The sequence below is a fragment of the Lampris incognitus genome, chromosome 16 (genome assembly GCF_029633865.1).
Source record: "Lampris incognitus isolate fLamInc1 chromosome 16, fLamInc1.hap2, whole genome shotgun sequence".
Lineage (NCBI taxonomy): Eukaryota > Metazoa > Chordata > Actinopteri > Lampriformes > Lampridae > Lampris > Lampris incognitus.
This window is the reverse complement of record NC_079226.1, coordinates 35973504-35988392: the sequence shown is the minus strand read 5'-3', so window position 1 is coordinate 35988392 and position 14889 is coordinate 35973504.

The window sequence follows — 14889 nt, the reverse complement described above, 5'->3', positions numbered from 1 at the left end:
TCTTGTTTGCAGTGGTGATGGACAGGTTGATGGACGAGATCAGGCAGGAGTCTCTGTGGACTATGATGTTTGTTGATGACATTGTGATCTGTAGCGAGAGTAGGGCGCAGGTGGAGGAGAGCCTGGAGAGGTGGAGGTATGCACTGGAGAGAAGAGGAATGAAAGTCAATAGGAGCAAGACAGAATACATATGCATGAATGAGAGGGAGGACAGTGGAATGGTGAGGGTGCAAGGAGTAGAGGTGATGAAGGCAGAGGAGTTTAAATACTTGGGGTCAACTGTTCAAAGTAACGGGGAGTGCAGAAGAGAGGTGAAGAAGAGTGTCAGGAGTGATTTGCAACAGAGGAGTTAAAGGGAAGGCTTACAAGATGGTTGTGAGACCAGCTATGTTAGATGGTTTGGAGACAGTGGCACTGACGAAAAGACAGGAGGCGGAGCTGGAGGTGGCAGAGTTGGCAGAGTCATTGGGAGTGACGAAGAAGGACAGGATTAGGAAAGAGTATATTGGAGGGACAGCTCAGATTGGACGGGTTGGAGACAAAGCAAGAGAGGCAAGATTGAGATGGTTTGGACATGTGTGGAGGAGAGATGCTGGGTATATTGGGAGAAGCATGCTGAATATGGAGCTGTCAGGGAAGAGGAAAAGAGGAAGGCCAAAGAGGAGGTTTATGGATGTGGTGAGGGAGGACGTGCAGGTGGCTGGTGTGACAGAGGAAGATGCAGAGGACAGGAAGAGATGGAAACATATGTGCTATGGCGACCCCTAATGGGAGCAGCCCAAAAAAGGAAGAAGAAGACTTGTCAGTGCTTTAATGCTTCCCGGATATCTGCAAAATTTTGCAGGTCTCGGGCTAACATTAGCTAGCACCTCTTTGCAATGATACATTGCAGTCATGTGGTGTTGGTAGACACTGTCCATGTAAATGCCAGTTTGACGTACGCTTCATTGTATTTCCTCTGCTTTGGTTTATTGCCCATAGCCATGGCAGGCTCAGGATCTGTAGCTCTGCTGGTCTCAGATACTTCTCCATTTTGATAACAACTGAGTAGACAAGACATCCATCCACATGTTTTAAAAGGCTAACGCTTCGGTGCTGTGTAATGACAGGCCTCATTAAAGCAGGACGGGGAAGGCTAGAAGAGGAAGTAGATTTGGAAAGTAGAGGTAGCAGTGGGGCTGGGGCTGGTTAGCATCAGTGGGGCTGGGGCTGGTTAGCATCAGTGGGGCTAGGGCTGGTTAGCATCAGCGGGGCTGGGGCTGGTTAGCATCAGTGGGGGAGGAGGACACACCTGAGGCGAACTGCCCTGATTGCGGAGCATTTATCCACCCTGCTGAGCAACCACCGGGGGAGACTCTTGGACCAGCACGGCAGCCGGAGCCTCACCGGTACCACCACACCGGCGGGCCTCGACTGACCAGAGGAGGCGCTAGTGCAACGACCAGGACGCATACCCACATCCGGCTTCCCACCCGCAGACACGGCCAATTGTGTCTGTAGAGACGCCCGACCAAGCCTTAGGTGACACGGGGATTCGAACCAGCGACCCCCGTGTTGGTAGGCAACGGAATAGACCGCTACGCCACCCGGACGCCGTTCTTAAATGTAATACACATCTCTCCCATTATTTATGTAGATTTATCTTTCCTTTTTTTTTTAAATGACATCTCTTTCAAAAACATAAAACCATTAATTTAATCATTTTAAGCAAGCTCCGTCTACACACAAGTCCAGAATGTTCCAGAATGGCCCCAGCAGCACTTCAACATTCAAAAGCAAGAAAAATGACACTTCTTACTTCTTGTCACTGCTGCCACCTCCGCTAGCTGGACTTAACTCAGGTTAGTTAAGCAGACATTTAGTTAGCTGACTCTTATTTTTAGCCTGCTTGATCCATCAGCCTTACAGACCAGACGTTCAATCTTACGGACCAATTAAGGAGGCCCTGCAACTGCCGATCCCCATCCTCTATTGAACTGAGACGTCAGATGACTGATTAGTGAAGCATCACATACCTGCTTGATTAGGGTGGTTGCATAACGCGCGCGCGTGCGAGCGCGCGCGCAACTGGCCATGCGCCGCGCCTCAGCACCCAGCACTTTATTTTCGGAATAGAAAAACTTTTACTTTATGCTACGTTGTTATCCACCTTCAGAATAAATAACGGCGTTAAATTCAAAGTAATTGTTATTCTTTAATGGAATCCAGAAATTAGGTAGGGATATGCAAATCAGCGTTGAGCTCCCCTTTGATTTTTAGGGATGAGAGAGGGCTCAGTGCCATGAGTAATGTTATCACAGCATCATGTTTATTTCCCGCACCGGAAGAGGTGCGCTGGGTTTTATAACGCCCCCCTACTCCCCTCCGGGCTCACGTCACGTGGGGCCTTCATGCCCCCTAAAACGTGACGAATCTCACGCTCTTGCCCCTCAAATGTCAGCACGCCAGGGCTCTTGGCCCATCGATGCGACGTGATCGGAGACGGAGGAGTGGTTAAGGATGAATGGAGTCGTGGCGATGGTTTCATGGTAATGACTTGTTTTCTTCTCCGGGGCAGATAAGTGCCTCTTCCCCCCCCCCCCACCCCCTTCTTGAGCAGAAGCCGCAAAGGCTGGTGTTCCGCGAGTCATGGTGATTAATGGCGTCGTGGCTAATGGCTAGTTCCGTTCATTTTCTTCAAACTTCTCCGCTACGCAAACGTGCAGTGGGGGTGGGGGTGGGGGGGGAGGAGGGGGGCAGGGCAGAGGAAGCACCGCGACCCGCTCTTTCCACGATAAGACGTGAACTCCGTTATGCTCCCCCGCTAGAGAAGCGTCACCAGCCTCCACGCCGGCTTTCTGCAGCTATAGGAGACAAGGAAGTCGGTTAATTACTCCCCCACCCCCACCCACCAAAAAAAAAAAAATTAAAAAAAAAATTTTTTTTTGATTGCTGGTTTCCATCTGCGCTGCTCGGCAAACAGGCAGCGGGGAAATGTGCCGTCATATTCACATCAGAAAGCCTTATTATTCCGCACACACGCCCCGCGCGCAGTCACAGGTTTGACATTTTCTAATTAAATGTTTCCTTAAGCTGTGTACATCTCCCTGGGAAGTCTGGGAGACGCAGACACCCTCAACGCCCAGATGAAAGAACTCATTATTTTCCCTTGCCCACTATCGTCCTGCACCCCCCCTCCCTCCATACCTCCCTCTCTAGCCCCCCCCCCCACCACCGCCACCACTACTCCCCCTTTTCTCTTTCTTCTTTTCCTTTTTTTCATCCAGATAACAGAACTATTCCATTTAATCAGCGCTGCCTGCTAGCGCGCGGCGGAGGGGCGGCGGTCAAGAAAATGCGCCTCAACAAGCGCGCGTGAAATTCAATTCTAAACCCCCCCCCCACACACACACACACCACCCACCACCCACCTGGTGCCACCAACACCAACACCACCACCACCGCCGCCGCCGCTCCTCGTACACGCCCCTCCCCCTCCCCCCATTCCCACCTCCCCGCCCCGCCCCCCCCACCCCCACCCACCGCAAAAACAAACAAACAAGCGGAGGGAGCAGCGGGGCATTCATCATTGCTTTCTCCGGCTTGACAACTTGCTCTGTTTTAGTATTACAATCATAAGCCCCGAATTGGATAAGGGCAGCGGGAGAGGTTGGAAAAATGGAAACGCAATGGATTTGGCCCGCCACCAACGGCGTGGCGGGGCGGGGGCGGGGGGGTGGAGGGGTGGACGAAACAAAACATAAAAAAACTTTCCCGTACAGCAGGGAGCGATAGCGCCGCACAGAAGTTGCGAGGAGACGGGAGATTATATTCTAATCCCCTGCTCACACTTTAGTGGTTCTGTTTGAACGGCGCCCAGGGGCCTTCTAAAAAGCCTCCGTACGAAATGATTTAATGAGGTAAAAAAAAAGAAAAAGAAGGGGGGTGGGGGGGGCGTTGATGGGTTGGAGGGGGGGGGTGGTGGTACAATACCATTCAAATGTTTCTCCCCTTTCCTTTCTCGTGCTTGAATACATGAAAGCCACACACACACACACACAAAAAAGCAGATGATCCATCCTCCTTCTTCTTTTTTTCTTGCATATCTAAATAAAAAAAAGTGTCAACGTCACAAATAACGAGTAGAAACGTGTTCCGGAAGCATTTCCGCACTGCACGAGAGACGTCAAGGCGGATGCCCCAACGACGCTCAATGCAAAGAGCACGTTGGGAGCGATGCGGTTCAACAAGTCAGCGCGCCTCTTAATGCTTATGGGGTTTCCATTAGAGACCCCAGTGAGCATACCACTGACTGACAGTCACTCCAGAGACAAATGCATTACATTATCTGTCAGTGCAAAGTCCGCAGTGTCCCTTTTGTGCGGCGAAATGGCTTCTTTGTTATTAGGGAGAGAGCAAAAAAACCGGTGTTATTTCTCACAGACTGGCAGTGAGTTCCCAGATAAGTAGAATTTAAATCAAGGCTCTCAGCAGGAGCAGTAGGTTATTATTTTTGCTTAGCAACCGATAGCTGTTATTGAAAGCATATTGCCTATCAAAGTGACACATTATCTTAAAGAGCTAAGGCTGCAGAGGCCTGGTGATGAGATTCCCGGATGAAGTCGGGCGATAGGCAGCTACAGGGGTACGTTCACATTTGTTTAGACGTGGTTCATTTCAGTTCAGAGTGTTTCCCCAAGACTGCACCTTCTCATCCTACGCGGGAGGAATATTTTAAGGTCTGGTCTAGTGGCTTAGAATATGATAAACCCTACTTAACACAGACGCAGCAGTGTTTCCTAATTGCAATTCATCTACCTTTTATTAAATTTCAGTAAGAATTCATTAAAATAAGCGCGTTTTATATAGCTACCCAGTTTTATGGAAATTCCAGAAGCCCCGTTTGGGATTGTCCAAAGTGACACTCCCATGCACATTTTGATGGGAAAGCGAAATGAGAACACACATCCATATGGGCTCATGCACCAGTGTGTTAACATCTGTTAGCTTTGCATCTTTCAAAATATGGCAGGTATTTATTCATTCGTTCATCTTCAGCCGCTTCTCCGGGGTCGGGTCGTGGTGGCAGCAAGCTAAGTAGGGCACTCCAGACGTCCCTCTACCCAGCAACGCCCTCCAGCTCCTCCTGGGGAATCCCAAGGCTTTCCCAGGCCAGATTGGACATGTAGTCCCTCCAGCGAGTTCTGGGTCTACCCCGGGGTCTCCTCACAGTTGGCCGTGCCCGGTAAACCTCCAAAGGAAGGTGACCAGGAGAGATTCTGATCAGATGCTCGAACCACCTCAGCTGGGTCCTTTCGATGCGAAGGAGCAGCGGCTCTACTCCGAGCTCCCTCCGTATGTCCAAGCTCCTCACCCTATCTCTAAGGCTGAGCCCAGACACCCTACGGAGGAAACTAATTTCAGCCGCTTGTACCTGCGATCTCACCCTTTCGGTCACTACCTAAAGCTCATGACCATAGGTGAGGGTTGGAACGAAGATTGACTGGTAAATTGAGAGCTTTGCCTTCTGGCTCAGCTCCTTCTTCACCACAATGATCCAGTACAACGTCCACATTACTGCTGATGCTGCACCAATCCGCCTGTCAATTTCCCGCTCCAACCTACCCTCACTTGTGAACAAGACCCCGAGATACTTGAACTCCTTCACTTGAGGCATCCATCCATTATCCAAACCACGTATCCTGCTGTCAGGGTCACGGGGATGCTGGAGCCTATCCCAGCAGTCATTGGGCGGCAGGTGGGGAGACACCCTGGACAGGCCGCCAGGCCATCACAGGGCCACCACACACACACACTTAGGGACAATGTAGTACGGCCGATTCACCTGACCTACATGTCTTTGGACTGTGGGAGGAAACCGGAGCACCCGGGGGAAACCACACAGACATGGGGGAGAACATGCAAACTCCGCACAGACGACAACCCCCAAGGTTGGACTACCCCGGGGCTCAAACCCAAGACCTTCTTGCTGTGAGGCGACTGCACTAACCACTGCGCCACTGTGCCGCCTCTATCTATATCCGTTTATCTAATTACTGATGTTGACGTTGATAAAACAGCTATCTCCATCCTCAAGCCATAGGAAGCCAAGTGCGAAAGGGTGTTTCTCTCTGATGGGAGATTACAGCTGAGGATCTTACTGGTAAGTTCCCTCTTTGGATAAACGTGTGCTACTGAGTGACGTCAGCTGATGACTGATAAGAAACCGCACCCGCATTCACACTGAACATACAATCTGAGAGGGCAGATAAACGCCACCTCATTAATCACTTAAATATCGCTTGCTTGCTTGCATCACGTCATGTTAGGCTTGGCTGTATATAGACTCTAGCAGCAGCTAGCATTTTATGTGACAGCGTCGTTGTCTATTCTCTCCATAACTACATCCAAATATTCAGCTAAATGAAATCCAACCGACCTTTCTTACGTAATTTTGCTCACTAGGCTGGACTAAAAGGTGTATATTACTAATATATATCCATGAACCCAGTATGTTATTCTTACCCCAAATTGCCATCAAACAGTACCAATTGCAGAAAAAAAATCACTAGACCCACCCTTTAAGGAAACATAGAGCTCAACCATAACCCATAATCTGTGGTTTCTTAAAAAAACACATTTGCTGTTATTTTATACAGCTTCAAGAACTGTAAATACAGTTGCAACACGTCTTTCTTTCAAAGGGTTTTGTGGAATGTCAAGATCATCTCTTGGTTTCATACTTTTTATTAATTTTATTTCACTTGTATTCAGTTCTCAAAAAGAAATCACATGAAAGTACCTAAGACATGACCTTGGTGTGGCCCTCCATGACAGGTATAGCAATGATTTGATAGCTTTGCTGTCATTCTGTTTTTATAATAGTACATCGGTTCTCTGGGACAATCGTAAGGAGGACCAGAGACACTGATATCAAAGCACAAGGCAAAAGAGGAGGTGTCTGTTTGGATTTTCCGGTGTGTGCAATTTCATGAGCTTTTGGAGGAATCACATGATAACGACTCTCATTGAAGGCATGGATGCTAAAAATTATTTTGTGACGAGACTGTTTGGGTATCTCGAATAACGCCATCAAATGGTTTGTGGAGTAGCGCAAGCTGACGTGACTCTTTCTGGACAACCTCAGACGCAGTGAATAGCTATGATCTTTTAAAAATATGTCACCATAACAATACAGGTTTTTAAGTTTTATACCTGTCGATTCAGAGCCTTGACTTGTTTGAATACTCATATTTTGAACATTTGATTTTTTTTTTAAATATGTGAGTTTGTGGCATGCTGGTGCAGTGGTTAGCACGGTCGCCTCACAGCAAGAAGGTACTGGGTTTGAGCCCCGGGGTAGTCTAACCTTGGTGGGTCGTCCCGGGTCGTCCTCTGTGTGGAGTTTGCATATTCTCTCCGTGTCTGCGTGGGTTTCCTCCGGGGGCTCCGGTTTCCTTCCACAGTCCAAAGACATGTAGGTCAGGTGAATCAGCCGTACTAAATTGTCCCTAGGTATGAATGTGTGTGGGCCCTGTGATGGCCTGGAGGCCTGTCCAGGGTGTCTCCCTGCCTGCCACCCAATGACTGCTGGGATAGGCTCCAGCATCCCCGCGACCCTGGGAGCAGGATAAGCGCTTCAGATAATGGATGGATGCACATTTGAGTTTTCCATTGTTCATTCAACAAACAAAATACAGAAAAGGATAACAACAATTTAAAACATAACAATGTACAGCTCAGAACTGACAATAAAGAAAAGGGGGCAGAGAAGGTTTTGTTTTTTTTCTTAGTATAATCTCTTATCTGAAAGAAACGAAAAAGGAAGAGATACCCTTCAAAACCCAGTGTTTGAAACCAGAATGTAAGACACCTGGCAGGAAGTCAGGGTTATTAAATGATTGGAGTATGGATGGATGTTAACCTGGATCTTCTTTCAATACGTTGTACTGCACCTCCATGCCTTAACTGTGTTAATTGTTATTGGGTTATTGCAACAATTCTTGGCTGATTTCAGATTACTTAGAGTAAATTTGGGAGAGGACACTTGGACAACAAAGCTTCGATATCCAGCCAAGTTGAGGAAGTTTTATTATGAACCCATTTCGTCACACATCGTAAAAGGACACTTAATTGGTATTTTTTTAGGTCTGGAAGAGCCAGACCACTCACCTCACTCAGAAGCAGTAAGGTGGACATTTTAATTAGAGGTATTTGTTTACGCCTAATGAAAGAGCTAAACCATCCATTTATCTTGCAAATTATTTTATGTGTAAAGATGGGCATCATTGTCATTGACTAGAACAGCCAATTGAGAATGCTCGTTTTTATAAGTGAAACTCTGCCTAGCCAGGATATTAGGAAAGAGTTCCAACACTCAAGGTCCTGCTTGATTTTTATCAAATAATGGACGTAAATTGGCTTTGAATATCTGGTGGAACTCTTGTATAATGAATATTCCCAAATACATAAATCATGTGGGGGACCATCTGAAAGGAAAGGGATACCGGCAGCCATACCAGCACGTACCCTGGCTCTGCCAAATGACAGAAGCTCAGCAGGTATGGGCTTGGCTAGTACTTGGATGGGAGATCCCCCAGGAAAACCGAGTTGCTGCAGGAAGTGGTGTTGGTGAGCCAGTGGGGGGTACTATTCCCTCTGGTCTTATAAAAACAACAAATATCAAATCCCAATGCCCCAGTGCAGTGACGTGAACGCTGTGCTATAGGAGATACCATCCTTTGGATGAAATGTTAAACTGAGGTCCTGACTCACTGTCATTAGCGATCCCATGGCACTTGTCACAAAGAGTAGGGGTTCCCCGGTGTCCTGGCAAAATTCCCAATCTGGCTGTCTCCATCTGGCCACCTAATCACCCCCCCCCACGTAATTGGCTCAATGATTCCTCCCTCTCCACCTCAAGCTGATGTGTGGTGAGCGTTCTGGTGCAAAATGGCTGCCGTGCATCACCCAGGTGGGTGCTACACATTGGTGGTGGCTGAAATGAGTTACCCCCTTCAATGTGAAGCACGTTGGGTGTCTAGAAAAGCACTATATAAATGTAATTATTATTATTACTACAATTTCTTTCATGTTTCCTGTTTTACATCCTGCAGAGCCAGGTCCAAACTATGGACCTGAGGCACCATAGGGCAGATGTCACTTGATTGATGGTACTTGTCATAACTTGTGGGCTGTTCCGAGTAGGTCGATCTTCTGGACTGCATAGATGTTGATGTTGCCTGGGATACGGTTGGTGAACTTTTCCATTCCCTTCTTCATGAGTCCTAGAGCTCCGATGACCACTGGTGCTGTTTTGGTCTTCATTCCCCACATCCTGTTGATTTCACTCTCCAGGTCTTTGTACTTGGTCAGCTTCTCTGTGACTTTCACTGAGGTGTTTTTTTTCCCGGATGGTATTGCTACTTATTATTATTGTTATTATTATTATTTACTTATTGTTACCTATTATATTACATTATTACATTATTACTTACTATTATTTATGAATAAACGGTTTGGATAATGAATGTTTGAATTATTATAAAGAGAACTAGGGACCTGAAGCTGACCACCTAGAGTCATAGCTTCAAATTTTGAAAAAGAATATTCTATAACCAGAGAAAGCACTAAATTGAGTGATATTTTATATTGGGTGGTTAACTGATACAGCAAGATTAGACATAAATAATGAAGTATCATCAGTGTTAAAACAATTTTGTGAGATTTCTGGCCAATAACCGGCCCAGATATTGCAGGATCACACTGAATTGCCTCAGCTAATGGCTCACTCTCCAATGCAAATAATAGTGGGGACAGTCGACATCCTTTCCTGCTCCCTCTCAGAACCTCAAAGTTTTTAGATCTGACCCCATTGGTTATGATTGCTGCTGGTTATAAATGACAGTCACCGATTTAAGGAAATTGCTGCCTAAGCCAAGTTGCTCCAGGGTAAAGGACAGATAAGGCCATTTGATATGGTCAAAGGCCTTCTCTCCATCTAAGGAGACCACAAGACCACCTATTGCTCACCTTTGACATATCTGAACCACATTTAGCAATCTTTTGATGTTATTACCAGAGCTACAGCCTTTAACATAACCTGTTTGATCTTCTTTAATTATGTGAGGCTTAAGGTTTTCCAGATGAGTTGCAAGGACTTTGGATTTGACTTTGAGGCCAATATTAAGCAGCAAGATGGGTCTGTAGGAGGCGCAATTCTCTGGAAACTTCCCTTTTTTGAGAATCAAGGAAATGTTGGTCTCTCTTATTGATGGGGTAAGAAGCCAGTATCAAATGAATGATTTAACATGTCCAAAAAGGGAGCTTTTAACAAGTCTCTGAATTCCTTATAAAATTCACAAGAGAGCCTGGCGCCTTTCCACTCTGGATTGACCCGAAGGCTTCTTGTACTTCATGTTTAGAATTTGGCGCGTTAAGGTGGGACTTCACATCAGTGGCTAGATTTGGAAGATTGAGCTTGGGGAAAAAAATCATAATTGTTTTTGCACCTTTGCTTTGCTCAGATTTGTACAAATTAGGGTTAGTGGTGAGTCCCTGTTCCATTTATAACTGAGGCAGCGGTGTGAGAAGCTATTTGCTTTTTTGTTAAGTATGCTAAATATTTGCCTGGTTTACTGCTATGTTCAAACAGTTTTTCTTTGCGAATCTTAATTTGTCTGTAGCAGTTTGTATTAATATTTTTAATATGTTTAATATGCAGTGAATGGCTGTGATTTCTTTCAGTTTGGACCCTGTGGGTTTCCTAATATATTAATTCTCTGCTATAGTCAATCTCATTTCTAACACCTTCCGTTGCTCTGCAGTTTTGCATCTCTTGCTGGCTATGTAAGAAATTATCAACCCCCTCGCATAGGCTTTAGAGGTTTTCCAGAGCAAAGACAAGCTGCTGGCTGAAGGGGAGTTGAGAGAAAGAAAGGCTTTGAATTCTGATGTAAAATAATCTACACATTTGTGATCTTTTAAAATGTAACGGTTCAATATCCAGTGCCAAGACTCTCTCTACCATTTCTAGGTTCAATATCTAAGTACACAGCTGCATGATCAGATATGACAATATTTCCAATTTTGGAAGAAACAAGTGATTTCAGCATGGTTTTGGGGGTGAAAAAGTAGTCAATTCTCAAATAGCACTTATGTGGGTTAGAGAAAAAAGTGTATTCTTTATCTGCAGGGTGAGGTGTTCTCCAAAAATCCACATAACCCAGTTCTTAACACAAACCAACAACATATTTTGTGTGCTAAGAGACAGACAAGGGACCATTAGAAAATCTATTAATCATGGGGTTCATAAGACAATAGAACTCGCCTCCCATAATAATATTCTCCATTGGCAAATCAGCTAACTTCAACATTACATCTGTGAGAACGTTAAGGGGGTGACCTGGAGGGCAGTACACATTTAGAATGCCAACTTCCTCTCCATTAATAACAACTTTAATAAGCACAAATCACCCATAATTGTCCTTAAACAGTCTGTCAGTTTAAAAGACGGGCTCTTCCTGACTAAGATAATCATTCCCCTACTCCTAGTAGTGAAAGAGGAAAAATGCACATGTTCAAAACCACATTTGCAGTTTAATGTGTTTATTATCATTCAGATGGGTTTCTTGTAAAAGTGCTATATCAACATGTTCCTTTTTCAAGGCTAACATTACCCTTTCCCCTTAATTGGTGACCTCCCTTAATATTCCATGTATACAATCTCAGTATGTTACCAACCATAGGTTCCAACTATAGTCATGAAATCTCCCAAAAAAAGCAGCCTTGTTGTTTATAGCGTGCTTGAAGAGATTGTACCTGAGCAACAGAGAGCAAGTGAACTATACGTTTGTATTATAGTTCACTTGCTCTCCGTGTTTCTCTCTCTCAAAAACAAGAGCACCAACATTGCTTTTCAAAAGGGCTTCTCCATTTACCAACCAGGGGACTACTGTGTCTCTAAATGCACTGTCCTTTGCCTGTCTGTTATGTAAATAAACAATGAAAAAAAAAGAAGAGGTTCTCTTTCCACATAAATTCTTGCTTCCTTTCGTAGGAGCTTAAGTTGCACCACTTGAATAATAAAACAAATATTGTAAAATATATATATATAATTATGCCATAGTTACTCACACACATATAAAGTCCTGCTGTCAGTCAGTGAAGATGGCAACTGTTGCAGAGCCAAAGTGAGTCAATGGTTGGTAAATCAGACAGCCGATGTTAATCATGGTGTGCAGTGACCTCCTCCTCCACGAAGGCCATAGCCTAGTCTGGGGAGCTGAAAACCTTGATACCCCTGTCATGAGCAATACTTAATGTGGCCAGGTAGAGTAGGGAGTACTAGGCACTGATTTCCCTCAGCCACTTCTTCAACTCATTGAATCTTCTGCGTTTAGGCATGACTGCAGCTGAGAAGTCTTGAGAAAACATAACTTAAGAGCCCTCATACATTAGAGCCTGTTTGTCAGTCCCACTGCGTCTGGAAGCCTCGATTATCCTCAGCTTGTCACCATAGCTGTGGAATCTAATGAGGAGGCTGTGGTCGCTGATTTGGGCCGGATTTGGAGGCTACTGTGTGGTGCACTCTCTCAATTTTAACCCATCCAGCCTTGGTTTCCATGTGAAGGAAATTAGGTAGCCAGCTTTAAAAAAATGTCTCTGGTTTGGCACCTTCCAAACCTTTAGGCAGTCTAATAACATGTATATTTTTCCTCCTGCCTCTATTTTAAAGGTCATCAACGTGTTCAGCCATACTTTGCATCTCCTTCTCAAGTGTCTGAATCCGCATGAGCCCGGTCAGAAACCTCCTCCGCCCCTGAAATCCTTTCCTCGACCTTGTTGGCTCTCTTTCCAAAGTTTTGCACTTCCAGTGCATGAGCCTGAAGCATCTGGGATAGAGGGCTCAGCTTTTCATCGATGATTTTTGAAATGTTATCTGTGATTTCTTGAATTGCTTGACAAGGAGCGGGATCAAGTGCATTGGTCTTGCCAGCAAATGTTAGCTCTCCTGCATCTGGTGGGAGTCCAGGTGATTTCACGGTGCATTTGCTCCTACTTGTTTTCTTGGCATTTTTCGACGGCATGGTGTCAGACTCTCAGAGCAACTCAAAAAAAACACTCATCAATGCTCATATTATTTCTGATGCAAAAACAAAAAAAAGAAAAAGGCAGATATTACATAATGTGCAAAAATGATTGAAATTATCAATGCTTTAGTACAGAGCTCAGCAATGTGGATCATTTGCTACTACGCCATCTTGTATCCCCCAAATGTTTGATCATTTTAATACTGCCATGTTTTTATGTCTAGTGAGAAATATGTCCACTGTCCTCCAAGGAGCATCTGTTCTGCTTTAACATCATGAAAATTCAACTGGCTCTCCTACCTCCCGCTTTCTTTTAGCAAATGGTCTTTTTGTTACTTTTAGCACGCTATCTGGTTCTTGGTTTACAGTGAGATAAGACTTTATGACTGACCTTGTGCTAGAAAAGCTTAAGACCTCAAACTCTGGCCCAATTCACAAAATGCCTAAAATCAGGCAACTAGGTGCACAGATGCATCAGAGCAACATGTTAACTAGTCAACTGGAAAGTAAGCAGCAAGACTGTTTTAGGAAACAACAAATATGTGTTTTACAAGGGAGACTTTGTCTGGAGAACATTGAACTGGAGCGATCAGCATTACTCTAGTGCAGAATATCCATCATTTATATAACCAGTGATGAGTAGTAGCCCATACAGAGGACTGGCCTGACAGAAGAAATCAAACTGGGTGCATCTCCACTGGGCCAGGCGCTTGATCGCCCCTGCCCTACTCCAGGTCCAGAGGTCCAGGAGAGCTAAAGTAGAACACTGTTTGGGCTCGCAAGAGCTCATGAAGATTTTCATGCTCTCTTAAGGAAGCTGCTACAGTGTTTGGCTGTGTGTACAACCTTGGACTCAGAGTCAGGACACCAACAACCCAGCATCCAGATATGGAAGATGTCTTCAGAAGTTGAGGTGGAGACTTACCTGGATGCCTTTGAAAAGGTGACAAGGGCGTGCAGCCAGCCAGCGGGGTAAAGCAGCGAGGTAGCGGGGGTCATTAGTCCATCTAAAAAACAGGGTGTTGTAGACCGGGTTGTATTTTCACCAGAAGAACACTGAAAAACCAGATTTTGCAGGACAGGATTGCCAGTGCAAAAGGGATAGAAGTTTGGGAACTCCTTATCGTGCTTAATTTGAACTTTATATCCCGCCTGCCGTGACACTCCTGCCTGCTATCGACACATTATAATGTGAAATATACTTGAATATCTCATTAGAGAGTAAATCACTATAGGCGTGACCAATGGTAAATGATGGAGAATGGCCTTCCACTCTGTGCCTTGTCGGTGTTGAAGAGGGTGTTAATTTACGACCGATAAAACTCAGCAATATCAGAGAGAGGTGAGACGTTTAACCGGAGGAGGCCATAGATTATTACGAGATGATGTTCAAAACGGATTGTTTGATATGTAAATGAAGAAATGTGTACTTTTATTATGTTGCTACAGAATGTGGGACATCGTCACATGTGGGACGCGGTACAGAGGGCCGAACGGCTGTGCAGTGGGACGCCTCGTGACCCTCGACCCGAGAAAAAGGGGTCGTCTTTCCTCACCGCCTTGTGGTAAAGAAGCAACACAAAGCAACACAAAGCCCATTGTGCGGTAACGTTTTGGTGACTCGGCTGTGAAACGGTTGGGGTTTCGGTCCTTTCCTCCCCGTTGCTCCTGCAGGGGGCGAGGCGCTGGGCTGTGTCTGTGGTGGGTGCTGCATCTGGCTGTGACTGATCTATTCTGAAGCTGGTGAATATGTACATCACTCCCCCCCCCCCTCCCCCCCGGTGACTCTGGAGAGCCGCTCGCTGTGATGGGCAGTCTC